The sequence below is a fragment of the Choloepus didactylus genome, chromosome 17 (genome assembly GCF_015220235.1).
Source record: "Choloepus didactylus isolate mChoDid1 chromosome 17, mChoDid1.pri, whole genome shotgun sequence".
Taxonomy (NCBI): domain Eukaryota; kingdom Metazoa; phylum Chordata; class Mammalia; order Pilosa; family Megalonychidae; genus Choloepus; species Choloepus didactylus.
The window spans coordinates 11,546,551-11,559,140 of NC_051323.1; the positions used below are offsets into that span (position 1 = coordinate 11,546,551).

At 40.8% G+C, this 12,590-nt stretch overlaps 1 protein-coding gene across 2 annotated transcripts in view; it reads right to left on the reverse strand.

Annotated features, from left to right (window-relative positions):
- The window catches only part of CTNNA2 (catenin alpha 2), a 1,138,501-nt gene that overhangs the window by 208,498 nt on the left and 917,413 nt on the right, over positions 1-12,590 (reverse strand). The window lies entirely within an intron of this gene.

Below are 12,590 nucleotides of genomic sequence, written 5' to 3' on the forward strand. Positions count from 1 at the left end.
CTTGCTGAGCTTCTGACCTTGACTTGGCAGCCTGAATCACACCTCCTGAGATGTTTCTGATTGGATTTCCAGTTTCCTCCTTAAGATGTTGCCTCTTATTAATTCCTGATTGTCCCTTTGTATGAGAGTTGGCTCTGACTTTCTCAACTGTGGACGTTATGGGTGAGGGTGATTCACCCTCCACACCCTCCCGAGCTTCACTTTCTGGATGGCTGAGAAATCAAAGTGTTACAGGACCTCTGCTGGGGACAAACACCTGCCTGTTGTTATGTTTAGAGAATAGGCATGTGAAAAGTATACCAATTTGCATGAAAATTGCAAATTTGGGTTTTCTTCTTAAAAAGTGCTACATGACAGAGATACTTGAAGACACTTACTTGAAAAGACTTGACTTTTTGAGTTACTTGATTGCAGGGATCATAACAGCCTCTTCAGCCGAGTGTTGTTTTGGGATAGGTCAGATCACTGCCTATTTTTAGTTTGCAAAATTACTGATCCATAGGAAAATCTATGGCCCCACTGCCATTAACATCCTCCAAGTCTTCAGTCTCCGTGTAGAAACTGTCATGATGTTTTACAGAAAATCTACAGCACCTTTTCGAGTATAGGCTGCTTGAAATGCTCTTTTACAGGTTCCACCATCAACACATTTCATGTTTTAAAGTCAGGTTGTAAACCACCCTTAAAATAATAAAAATAAGAGAACCCATGGGAGTGAGAAAAGCTGATTCATCTGTTGTCTTCAATCCCCCCACATAAATCTGGTAAGGGAATCATTTTGTTGGGATAATTTAGAGATTTGGAAAAATAAGCTTGTTCTTTCTATCATCCAAGAAAACATGTAGGAAAGATTCATCATTAGGCTTCTATTGTTTTAGCATGAAAAAAAAAAAAAAAAAACTTGTCAGTCGAAGTAAGTAACTATATTTTGGTGACAACTGGCATTATGTGAAAGTATTGACTGAATTCCCAGGCACTTTGGATGTGTGAAATTCACACTCTGTGGCAGCTCCAGAATGTTTAAAAAGGAGCAGCCAAGGGCAGCAATCTAGTTGGAAGAAGTAGTGGGGGAAATTTCTGGAAGGTGAATTTATATTACAAACAGTTTTTACTTAGATTTTATATTAAAAGTCATTTAAAACATCAACCTTTCTCTAAAGCTGCTCATACTATATTTTACACATATTGAGAAAATATCCATTCTTTAGAGCAAATACAAGTCTATATTTAATACACATATAGTTATCAATGGATCACATCCCCCATAAAGATACTTTCGAATCTTATCCCCCGGTCCTGTGGGTGAGAACTCATTTGTAAACAGGATCTTTGAAGAATTTATTAGTTAAGATGAGGCCAATCTGGGTGGGCCTTAAGCCAATATGACAGGAGTCCTTATCAACGGGGAAGTTTGGACTCAGAAAGGAGAAGTCAGGGATTGAGATGACCATGTGACAAAAGCAGAGACTGAGTTACGGATACAAGCCACCACCAGAATGTTACAGACTTCAGCGTGGCCCTGGTGACGTCTTGATTTTGGACTTTCAGCCTCCCAAACTGGGAGCCCATAAATTGTTGTTGTTTAAGCCAACTCATCAGTGGTGCTTTGTTATAGGTGCACAGGTGAACTAAGACACACACCTTGTGGTGGCTTGAATTTTGTACCCTGCCAAAGACATCATCTTTATCTGCATTCCTGTAGGTTGTAAATTTATTTGTAAATAGGACCTTTCAAAGACGTATATTTGTTAAAGTGTGGTCAAATGAATCAGGGTCTTAGTCTTTACAAATACAAGAAACTGAAACTTAGGGGTTACAGAAGGCCACAGGGAGAAGTGGGAAGTCAACAGAAACTGGAGGAGAGGACACAAAGACAGAGAGAGAGATCAGCATGGTCTACGAGGCAGAGATGTAAGTCAGGGAGCCCTAAGGACTGCAGCAAACCAACACCTGAATGCTACAGACTTAAGGGAAAAAGCATATACTTTCTGACACCTTGACTTTGGGCTTATAGACTCTAAAACAGTGAGGCAATTCATCACTGTTGTTTAAGCCATCTCATTGTGTGATATTTGTTACAGCAGCTCTGGCAAACTAAGACATTCCCACACCCTCACACAAACTGGAGAGCTTCAAGGGCCTTGTGGGCCAGGGAATGCTTTCTCATATTGGATTACAGTGTGCTAAAAGGTGCCACACCAGCCGCCACCCTTGGCACTCCAGTGTTCACACCTTCTGGCTTTCACCAGCAGGCACTAATGAGCCTGCAGAGAAAAGAAAAACAAAATGGAGGCTCTTAATTCATATAAATGATTGATTTCGTTTAATAACCAAACATTCTTTAGCTAACATGCAGATATTTCTCTGGGGCAAGCACTGACTTCTCTTCTCTCATTGGCTCCCACGTATAAACAGCCAAGTTGATGAAGATCCATTCAACCTGCCTTTCAGACATTGGATCAGATGTGGGCCAAAGTCATGGGAGTATGATATGGAGAGATGGAATCCATGTTTTTGGTCTCTTGATGGCCTGGAACAGCTCAGCCACCAACTGTATGCCAAGCTTTAGTTCTGTGCTCTCTTGAGGCCTGAAGCTATGGGAAACCTTTGTAGAGATGTTTTCTCCTAACAGCCTACAATTTCCAGATTCACCACAAGTGCTTCTGAAAATGTGACAATTATTTGGGTCTTCTGTTTTCCTTAGAATCTGAAATCAGTAAAGGTTCTTAGAAGTATTGAATGTTAGAGAGGGAAAAGATATAAAATGATGGTGTGTCAGATGAAAAGTCTGAGAGCTGGAGGATTAAAGTGATTTGTTAGTTCATACAGCCATAGGGGTACATCATGACACAATCAAAGAAATTCCAGTCATCCGGTCCAAAGGACCCACTGTGGTTTTTTTAGGTTAAGGGTTGAAAGTACATATCTACCGAGCCTCGGGCTGGCCACAGGGCTTCATGAGCTAGAATTCCACCCCCTTCTAAAGCTAAGGGAGTTAAGGTAATGTGAAAACTTGTTTGTAGTTCAAAAGAGCAATGTCCCAATATACTGGGCCTCTCAAACTAAGGCTTCAGGCTGGCTGGGGGACTTTGTGATATAAAAAGCCCAGACAGCTCACAAAGATTAAACACCTGAACATCAGGAGTTGTTTCCCGGAAAATTAAAAAAAAAAAGTCTTGCTCTTAAACAAGCCACATCATTTTTAATGGGAGTGGATTTTTCATTTTTGCGTTGAAGGCATCTCACCTTAACAATGTAAGGTTATGTCACATGGCAATTTTCTCTGAGTTAGCTGGGCTTACAAGGTCTAAATTATGCAAACATTTTAACAGCTGGAGAAAACACAAAATTCAAGAGAAAATGCATACGTGCCTACAGAGAATAGTCATACCTTATATAGAAGGTGAGACAGTAAATTGAACCAATACAACAAAGATCTAATATTTCCTACCTGTCTGCAGAAGCAACATTGAATATAACCTTTCTAATGTCTGATATGACAGAACAACAATTTCAGCCCAGATTCCATGTTCCTTGGAATTTTTCTGATACATCACACTACTCTTCCTCAATTTTGGAAAATAAGTCAAAAGAGTGTAACTATTGTGCCGGCTTATTATTTTATTATGGTGAGTATGAGTTGATAAGAAATGTATAAGGCTAATAAAAAGAAATGTAAACATAAATATTTATAGAGAGAGAGAGGAAGAGAGAGGTATATGCCATACCATTAAATGCCCTCTCTTTTCTGGATGTTTCTTCACAAAGCTACTTAATGCATCTATTGGGGCATATAACTTAGGAGAAGGTTGTGGTAGGGTAAGTTTTTATTCTGATGCCAGCAAACAAAGTTTTCATGGAAAGCAATAGTCAATACTTCTTGTATCTAAGAGTAACTATTACCATGGCCCTGCATTTTGCATTGTGACTACCATTTAAACATTAAAATGAAACCTATAATTAGCTATTCTATGTGCATGGTTAACTCATGCAGTGCAATAGAGCTTTGGCATGAAAATATTTAATAACCTTGGATTCCACTATTTGCAAGCAAGCTTCAAAGTCCATGGCTGTTAGTAATTTGCACAGATTTGAAGCATATGGGTTGTGCAGGTGAAGACCTATGGAGATAGTAAGTGAGCCCAGTTTACTGCCCAGCTCAGGTACCCAATGCAGCCTGGATGCTCTACTGCACTAGGTGTATTGCAATTCTTTGGGAGTAATGCGTTACTTCTTTTTGAGAGAGATGAGACTGAATGCCTTTGTAATAGCAGCAACTGCAGCAGCCAAAATTTTTGAGCAATTCCTTTGGAAACAGGCATGGTACTAAACACTTACATGAAGGATGGACTCTTGGCTCTTTGTATGCCCTGGACAATTCATTGCCCAGGGGCAGTGTGGTAGAGCAGTTAATGACAAGTTCTCAGGGGTCTGAGATACCTGGACTTATATATGAACTTGGCCTCTTTCTCACTACATGACATTGGTCCAGCTACAAATTGGTAAAGTTTTTTAACTTTTTGAAACCTCAGCTTTCTCATCTGTAAAATGGTGTCAGTCATAGAGGCTTTCTCATAGGGTTGTCAAAAACATTAAGTAAGGTAATTAAGAATTTACAAAGAACCTGTGTCCCATATTTATATAATTAAGAGTCTAAGATGTACTCTTGAACTTTTCTGTAACAGTTTATTACATGCTATAGGAAAAATGACTAAATATGGAGGGGTTTAGAAATTAGGGAATTTTAGGGGGAGAGTTATATTGGAGTAAGTACTGCTTAAATACCAAAAGAAAATCTACTATTAGTTGATGTGCTTGAGCTGAACAAAATAGTTCTTTATAGACTATTATGATTTACTAGGTTTCTATGCTTCAATTAATTGAGAAACTCCAATAATTTCATTCTAGATCAAATATATTAACTGGATTTGGGGGTCAGTATTGAGAAAAGGGGGATAAGAATGCTCAGTTTGCACTTTAAAAAAAAATGGCATTTCAGTTTCATCAGGAGGGCTTTGACGCTGTTTTTTCTTTTTGGTTCATGATTTGAATCAAGACGCTGGAACTTACAAAGCTGTATTATATTTATTCAAGCCCAAGATGCTTATGGAGGGTTTTCAGGTTCATAGCTATCCAAAAGCTGCAGCCAGAAGCCAATCAAGAAGGAGTCCAAGAGTTGAGGCTACGCTTTCAAAAAGTTCCAACTGGTTTTATTGCTGCAGCATGGCAAACATGGAATTATTCCAAACTTCTCTCTGTTTCACATTGCAACATCCAATAAATTCGCTCAACCTTGGAAAAGTCACCAAAATGTAATCACTTCCTCCCACGTCCTCTGTCTCTATTGTACTCAGAGCATAAACCCCTTGTCGGACTACTGCACCATCCTTTTATCTTGCCCCATTGCTTCTACTTTTGTCACACTGTTATATCTTACACAGAGTGTAAGAGTTGCAGAGTGATCCTTTGAAAATGGAAGTCAGATAATGTCATGTCTTTGCTAGAAACACTCCAATGCATTCAAACAGCTCAGAGTAAAACACAAAATCTTTATACCCAGCCCTCAGTCTCATCTCTGTAATTTTCCCTTTCACTTTCTCAGCTCCAACCACACTGGGATCTTGGTTCTTTGTCAGACACGTGAGACACACTGCTGCCCCGGGGCCTTTGCTCTGGCTGCTCTCACAATCTGGAATGTTCTACCACTTCACTTCCTCCCAATTTCATTTTCCAGTCTCTTCTTATGGGGGAAGATTTTCTGACCATACATGCCCTCCTCTATAATTCTCTACATTCCAATGTCTTTTGCTCCACCCGACACGCCATATACTCATCTCATTGTCTTCCTCATCAGAACGTAAGCTTCACGAGGGCTGGAAGTTCAGCTCTTTTGTTCTTGGTTTTATTGCCTAGCAACTGCAGCAGGGGTAGCACAAGGCAGCCACTCAGGAAACATGTGTTGCTGAATGAATCCTCTGTGTAAATGGGAAGGATTAACTGAGAACAGCAGTTTACTCAGAGCTGAAACTAAGGCCCTCTGCTGCTTTACTGATGGTCAGATTAGTGATTTTGAGTTTCAGGGTGTTACAGCTGTCAACATTTTTCATGTGCTGCCTCGGCGTCCATCTCACTTCAGCGGCGCCACTGGCCTCAGTGCTGGCCTTTGGCATAGTTAATCAGCAGCCTCCCAGCCCTGGGACAACCCCCACCCCCCCACCCCCCCAGAGCCCAAATCTGCATCTGCTACCACACCCACCCCATTCACATACATCACCCACAACCCACAGCTGGTCCCAAATGATTAACTCACCATCCCTGCTGCCCTTGGACCCCCAGTCCCTTTCCCTATTCATGCATTTGCTTTAAACCAAACCAGTCTTTGACTCCTGTGGGAAATCTACTCACCTCCAGCCCCGGAGCACAACAAAGGCACAAGCCCCTGGGCCCTCACTTTCTGCCTCTGTGCTCCCCTCCTGCTGGTTGAGCCCCTGAACCCATTGTGCTTCCCATGGGCCCCTCATGCCACCCCCTTTTGGGACCTGTGAACGACGCCCTGTCTTTTCTCATGCATTACAGTCCCTGTTTCCCATTGCATCACACCTGACCTCCCCAGCAACCCAAATTTAAAATCCAACTGAATGAAATCAAAACATCGGGTTTTTCCCTAATTTTCAAACCTTGCATTTTCTAACAGATACAGCTTCCACCCTGCATGGAGTGCTGCAATCATGAGTGATGAGATCAAGAGAATGAAGCATAGATTTGAGATTCCTTTTTCTAACTTGTCATTGTCATGGTCTTAATACTGTACTTCACTTTGTCAGAAAAAACCAGCTCCCTCGCTCACATTTGCTGCAACTGAGGATAAGAACATCAGCCTGCTTCTGAGGCAGAGGGCAGGGAAGAAATGACAGTGCAGTTAGGGGCATTATATAAGTTGCATCCTGAGTTAGTTCAACTTCTCAGGAGTCAGGCATTGCAAACAGCAAGGCCTTTTTTCTCAGTGGAAATGGGGATTTTTCACTTTAGTTCTTCACAGATTCTAAATTCCTCCCTGGTAAGACATTAGGGGATCCTTTAGGCACAATATCTCTTTACTGCTGGTCCTGAAGGTGACTGTTTAGGGCCCCTCTGCAGTGCTATTAAAATTTTTATTTCCCAGGGGCCAAAAAGTTGCCAGCATTTCTGGTTACATTAGTTTTCTGTTCATTTTTAAGGCAACAAGAATATAAAATATATTTATTGAATGCATGTTATAGTGTAGGCACTGGGCTGGGTGCTAGGGTAGAGTTAGGAATCAATTAGATCCATTTGACATGGTCCCTTTCCTAAAGGAATTGCTAAACTAGCAGGGGAATTGGCATATAGTTGTAGACTAGATGCTATACCAAAAAAAAAAAAGAAAAAGAAAGTAGATAGGGTACTGAGAATGATGACTAGAAATGAAGGGAAGGAATAGAGAAAGGAGTATATTAGGAAAAGGGCCAACACAAACATAGGCTTAGGGAGGAAGATGGCATAGTCAACAAACAAACAGAAAGAAGGCCTGTGTGGCTGACGCCTTGGAGGAAAAGACAGATGACATGGAGGTGAGCCTGGAGACCGGGGTGGGGTGCAAGCCTTGTAGGCATCTTTAAAATGCTTGTCTTGAACCTGAGGTCTCTGGATGGTCCTAGGCACGGAAATTGTGTGATCGGATTGGCATTTTTAGAAGTCCACTCTGCTGTGTGCAGAAGGGGCTAGAAGAAGGCCAGGTGGATGGAGAGGGCTGTAGGGGGGGCACTGAGTTTCCTTGACAATAGAATGGGTAGCCCAACCAGGATAGCCGTGGCAGAGATGGGGGAAAAGAAGGAAGAGGAGGTGGACTGACCAAGTGACAAAGCCATGGAAGGAATAAAGAAAACAAAAATTCTGGAGGCTTTGAAAACTGTTGTATTGATTTTGCATCTCATTTTCAAGATTAGCCTTTATTTTCATTGCTGCAATGCTTATTTTGCCCCCAATTCACATTTGCTGAGTTTACGTCTACTGATGGTACTGCATTGCCATCATTTGCTTTCCATTTCTCCAAAAGGCTTTGGAGTGTGTGCAACAGCTGTGCTCGGATCAGTGAAAACAGCCTCAGAGTGGACACTATCTGAATGCTCTTAGCTAACCCCCAGAGGGGCTGGGTTCTGGAAAGGAGAAAAAATTACTATTGTTTATTTTATTCACTTCTACTGGTGATTCTTCCTGTAACAGCTGAAATTATAGATGACAAAGCATCATAGTGGACCTCTTAATTTCTCTTAACCAATAAACCCTAGTACACATTAACCTACTTATCAGGCAATTATGAAGTCAAATTATACTTTTACTATTCATATTTTCTAAATATTTTCTTTTCAGTAGAACTATCCTCTTGGAGAATTTTATGAGGACCACAACATTGTATAATCGGTTGTGACATCCTCCATTCACTTCCAAGCTTCAATTTCTGTGAACTTCAAACACCAAACTGACACATAAATATAAGGAAAAAAAAAAACAGAAAATAGATGAGAGACTAGATATACTATTAGTAAATTCAATAGTCAAGAACTGTTGAAGGACTAAAAGTAGTATCATGCATTCTTCATTCAAAAAAAAAAAATGAGAATGATTCTTAAATGATTTAGCATTAACGGAAACTCAGAGATTTAGCTCCATCAGTGGTTCTCAGGCAGGTGTCAATTATGCACTGCAAGGATTCTGTGGCTGTGCCTGGTGGAGGGAGGAGGCAGGAAGTAGACAGGGCTCCAGGCTTACCATTTCAATCCAGATAGAACAGTTTTCATCAATTTATGTATTTATTTGAAGTACAAAAGCCCAGTATTTCCAAAAAATAAAAATAATTTTGTCTACATATATTAACAACAACACAACAACAACCCAAACTTATCTAAACCAGCTGTCAGGAATTTTTCCGTTTCCAGCTATGATGAAGTAGCCTATAAGAGATGATACTAGAAATGCAGAAAAAGAAAAAAAAAAAAAAACAGTTTGAAGTCATAGGAGAGCTGCCAAGGGAGCCAAAACCTAGATTAAATCTCAAAGAGATGCTCAACTATTTACATGTTGCTTTTTCTCTCATGGATTTGCCAATTCTTATTGTCGAGAGACTGAGGAGCCAGTTAGAAGGTAGCTGCTGCTTTCCACAATTTTATAGGGCTGGGGAGGCAATAAATGGAAGTCAGCACAACCATGTCAGTGAGGATTTGGGGGACTAAGATCCCATAGAGAAGGGAGTTTCAAAGAAATGAGTCTGAATCTTTTTCATGAGTTTTCTTCCCCAGCCTTTGTCCATCAGACAAATAGAAAGCATCCAAAGAGCAAAGCACAATTTTCAGCAGTCTTGTGCTGTTAGGAAAACGAAAATTGGAGTTGATGATTCACAAATGAGGTTGGGTACTTGGTAATACTCCTGATCCGCAGCTGACACCCTTGAAAGACTAGTCCATGGGATTGGGGTAAAAGAAAGGGAACAGGGCCTTAGGAAGACTGCAGACTAGCCTCAAGTCAGACAAATCTTTGATGGGTTCTAGATGGTCTACTTCTCTGCTGCCCATCAAAAGACAGTGTGAATCTTCTCTGGATGGAGAAAACTATCCATAGCCTCTGTATTTTCCCATACCAATGTTTGCCATTCAATTAAAACATTACCTGACATACCAAAAACAAAAACAAAAAGCAAAAACAAAGGAAAAATGAATAATAAATACAGACACTAATAAAGAATCTGACTCCATTTTGAAGGCCTCCTAGTGTATCATAATGGCTTACTTAAGCTCAAATTCAATTAAATGAAATATGGCACATTCTGGTCACCAGTCAAACATAATGGGTGAATCGAGTTTAACTCCATTTTGGATGCTTTCCCACTGATAGTTTTCAACCCCAACCTTCCCCCTTTCCCTTCTGCCCTGCATTTGGGCAAGCTAATAAGCAAGCCCACATTTTCCATCTTTTAGCACCAACGGAGGCATTCAAAGCATGCAAACCCCAGCATCCCCCCCCCACCCCACACACACAGCAACCCTCATTCCAGCCCCAGCTCCTAACCACAATAAATACCAAAGCCACTCGTCCCTTTTTGCATAAGCCATTGTGGATCCATTAGGTGCCTTCCCTCCTTTCCCCAGAAAATCCCATAATAGGAGTAATCAAACTTTTCATACACTTCTGTTTCATGGGTGGCTTCATCAGTTTCAACATCCAAACCAAATTTGGGTGGGGATGAGAGCAGGGGTGGGAGGGTGGTTTGATCGTGCCCTCCATGGGGAAACCACAAGACAGAAGCAAAGTTGGAGTGCTTATACTTGGACTTTAAAGACAACCATGGATAATATAGTTTTAAAATTAAAGAGAGTCTGGTCATGAATTTTACTAGAAAAATGGAATCTATTAAAAAAAAAAAAAAAGAATCAACTGGAAGTTCCAGAAAAATGTGCTATTTGAAAAACAGAACTCAGTAGATGTGTTTCAAGCATATTGGACACAGATGGAGGATTAATGAGCAAGAAATTAGGTCAGTAGAAAATAACCAGACTTGAGTATAGCTTCGAAAGACATTTATAGCCTTAAATTCATATATTTAAAAAAATAAGAAAGGCTGAAAATCAATGATGTGGAAAAAAAAAAATCAATGATGTGATTATCCATTTCAAAAAGTGAGACAAAGAACCGTAAGTTAAACCAGAATTATTGACTGATGTGAGTTTGCTATTTCACTCACCCATAGTGGCTGATTTCACCTACAGTGGAACCTAAGGAAGGGACAGAGGAAGTATGGATATGTCCAGGGTCTGTCCCAGGAGCAAGGAGAATGTGTAGACAGAAGGACCACTTGTCCCTGGTCTCACATTTACATGTAGCCTCAAGTTTGAACTTCAAATAGTGTCTCCAAAGGAGACCACATGCACCATGACAGAAAGACACCGATGGGATGGAAAGTAGGAGACGTTTATCATACAACTATAAACTCATATCCCTTTCTTGGCCCATAATGTCTACAGCACATCATTACTTGATGTTGTCTATAAGTTCTGTGATTGTATTGTAAATACTATAACTATATACATGAGGAAGTATATTTCTAAGATAATAGTATAACTTTGTTACATGTGAAGATTGAAAACTCCTGTAGCACTCATTCAGCATTATTTCTTTCCAGCTAACTCCTGCTTCCTCCGCCTGCCTTCCCTCCTCCCACATTGTCTCCTTCTCTTTCTCCTTTTTTAATATAAAAGAGGGTTCCAATAATGAAGAAGCCTGGGTCTTTAAGGTCAACTTTGGAAAGCCTCTAGATTCTAGATTCCTCCAATGGTCAAGTGAGTTCTCAGGACATGTGGGTGCAATATGAGGGAGGCTGGAGTGCTTGCCTACTGGTTGGAGACAGGGTTGGGAAGACTGTCTTGGTATTAACTTGTGACCTTATTTTTAGTTCTAGAATGGTGTTGCCTGGAGACGCTGGGGTTACAGTAGGAAGTTCTCGGTTTCCATTATTGTGGCATAGGCTTGCACACACTCATCATCCTGACTGCTATCTTGGGTGATAGCTCAGACGGAGTCCTAGAGCATCAGGGGCTCCCTCCAGGCTTGAGGCAGAACTTTCCACTGGCTGTGTGTCTTCAACCCCAGAGGGGCCACCAGTGCTGGAGTAACCAAGAAGCAAACTAAGCAGGTGTTCAGGGCACAACTTAACAGGAACACCTCCCCATCACCCCTCCAGGGAAAAACAGAGTTCCCATTTGGTGGAGTCATTCCAATTTTTACTTTGCCTTTGGGAAACAAACAAACAAACAAAACCCATTTTACTTTGAGCTTGCATTTTAAGTTGCCTGTTATTTTGAGCAATTTCATTTTATTGGAACTAAAGCAGGGATACACCAGAGTTTTGTTGTTGTTGTTTTAAGGGCTCAGAGTCTGCAAAAGTCATATCCTGGCCCTGAAAACTGTACCTGGATTTGCCAGGATCCCTGCTTCTCCTGGGCTCTTTTTGCTAGCATACACATCTCCTATTTTACATCTCTATTTTCTATTTGGCCCTACACCACCAATCCAACCTTTGTCAAGCTGTGGGTTTTCGACTCCCAGATTTAGGCAGCCTAGATTTCATTTCACTTTCCTTTTGTTTCCCTTTTATAGTATTTTTTTTTTTCCCTCGAGATTTCACAGTACAATTTTGCATTTATAAAGCAACTCCCACAGGATTCCTTAACACCAAAAACATACGTATGACCCCAAACTTACACTCCTACTACTGCCCCAAGATCCCTCACCCAGAATCCAAACATCTCATTCTGGGAAGTGGGATGTGTTTTCACAAGTTCGGAGTATGGCCAGACAGTCTAAGTTTAGGTAGGTGTAGTGAGGTGAGGGCTGGGGTGAGGAGGAAGAAAAGGGAACAGTATCTTTGATCTTAATTCAGCAGTTTTAATTCTACTCCCTCAAATCAAAGCTGGTATTCAGCACTTCACAGTGTCCATCTCCTTCTCCTGGTTCAGTGCCTATTATTCAGTAAAATGAGCAGAAAATTTCCAGAACATGTTTAGAGTTGTGGGATAGAGAAA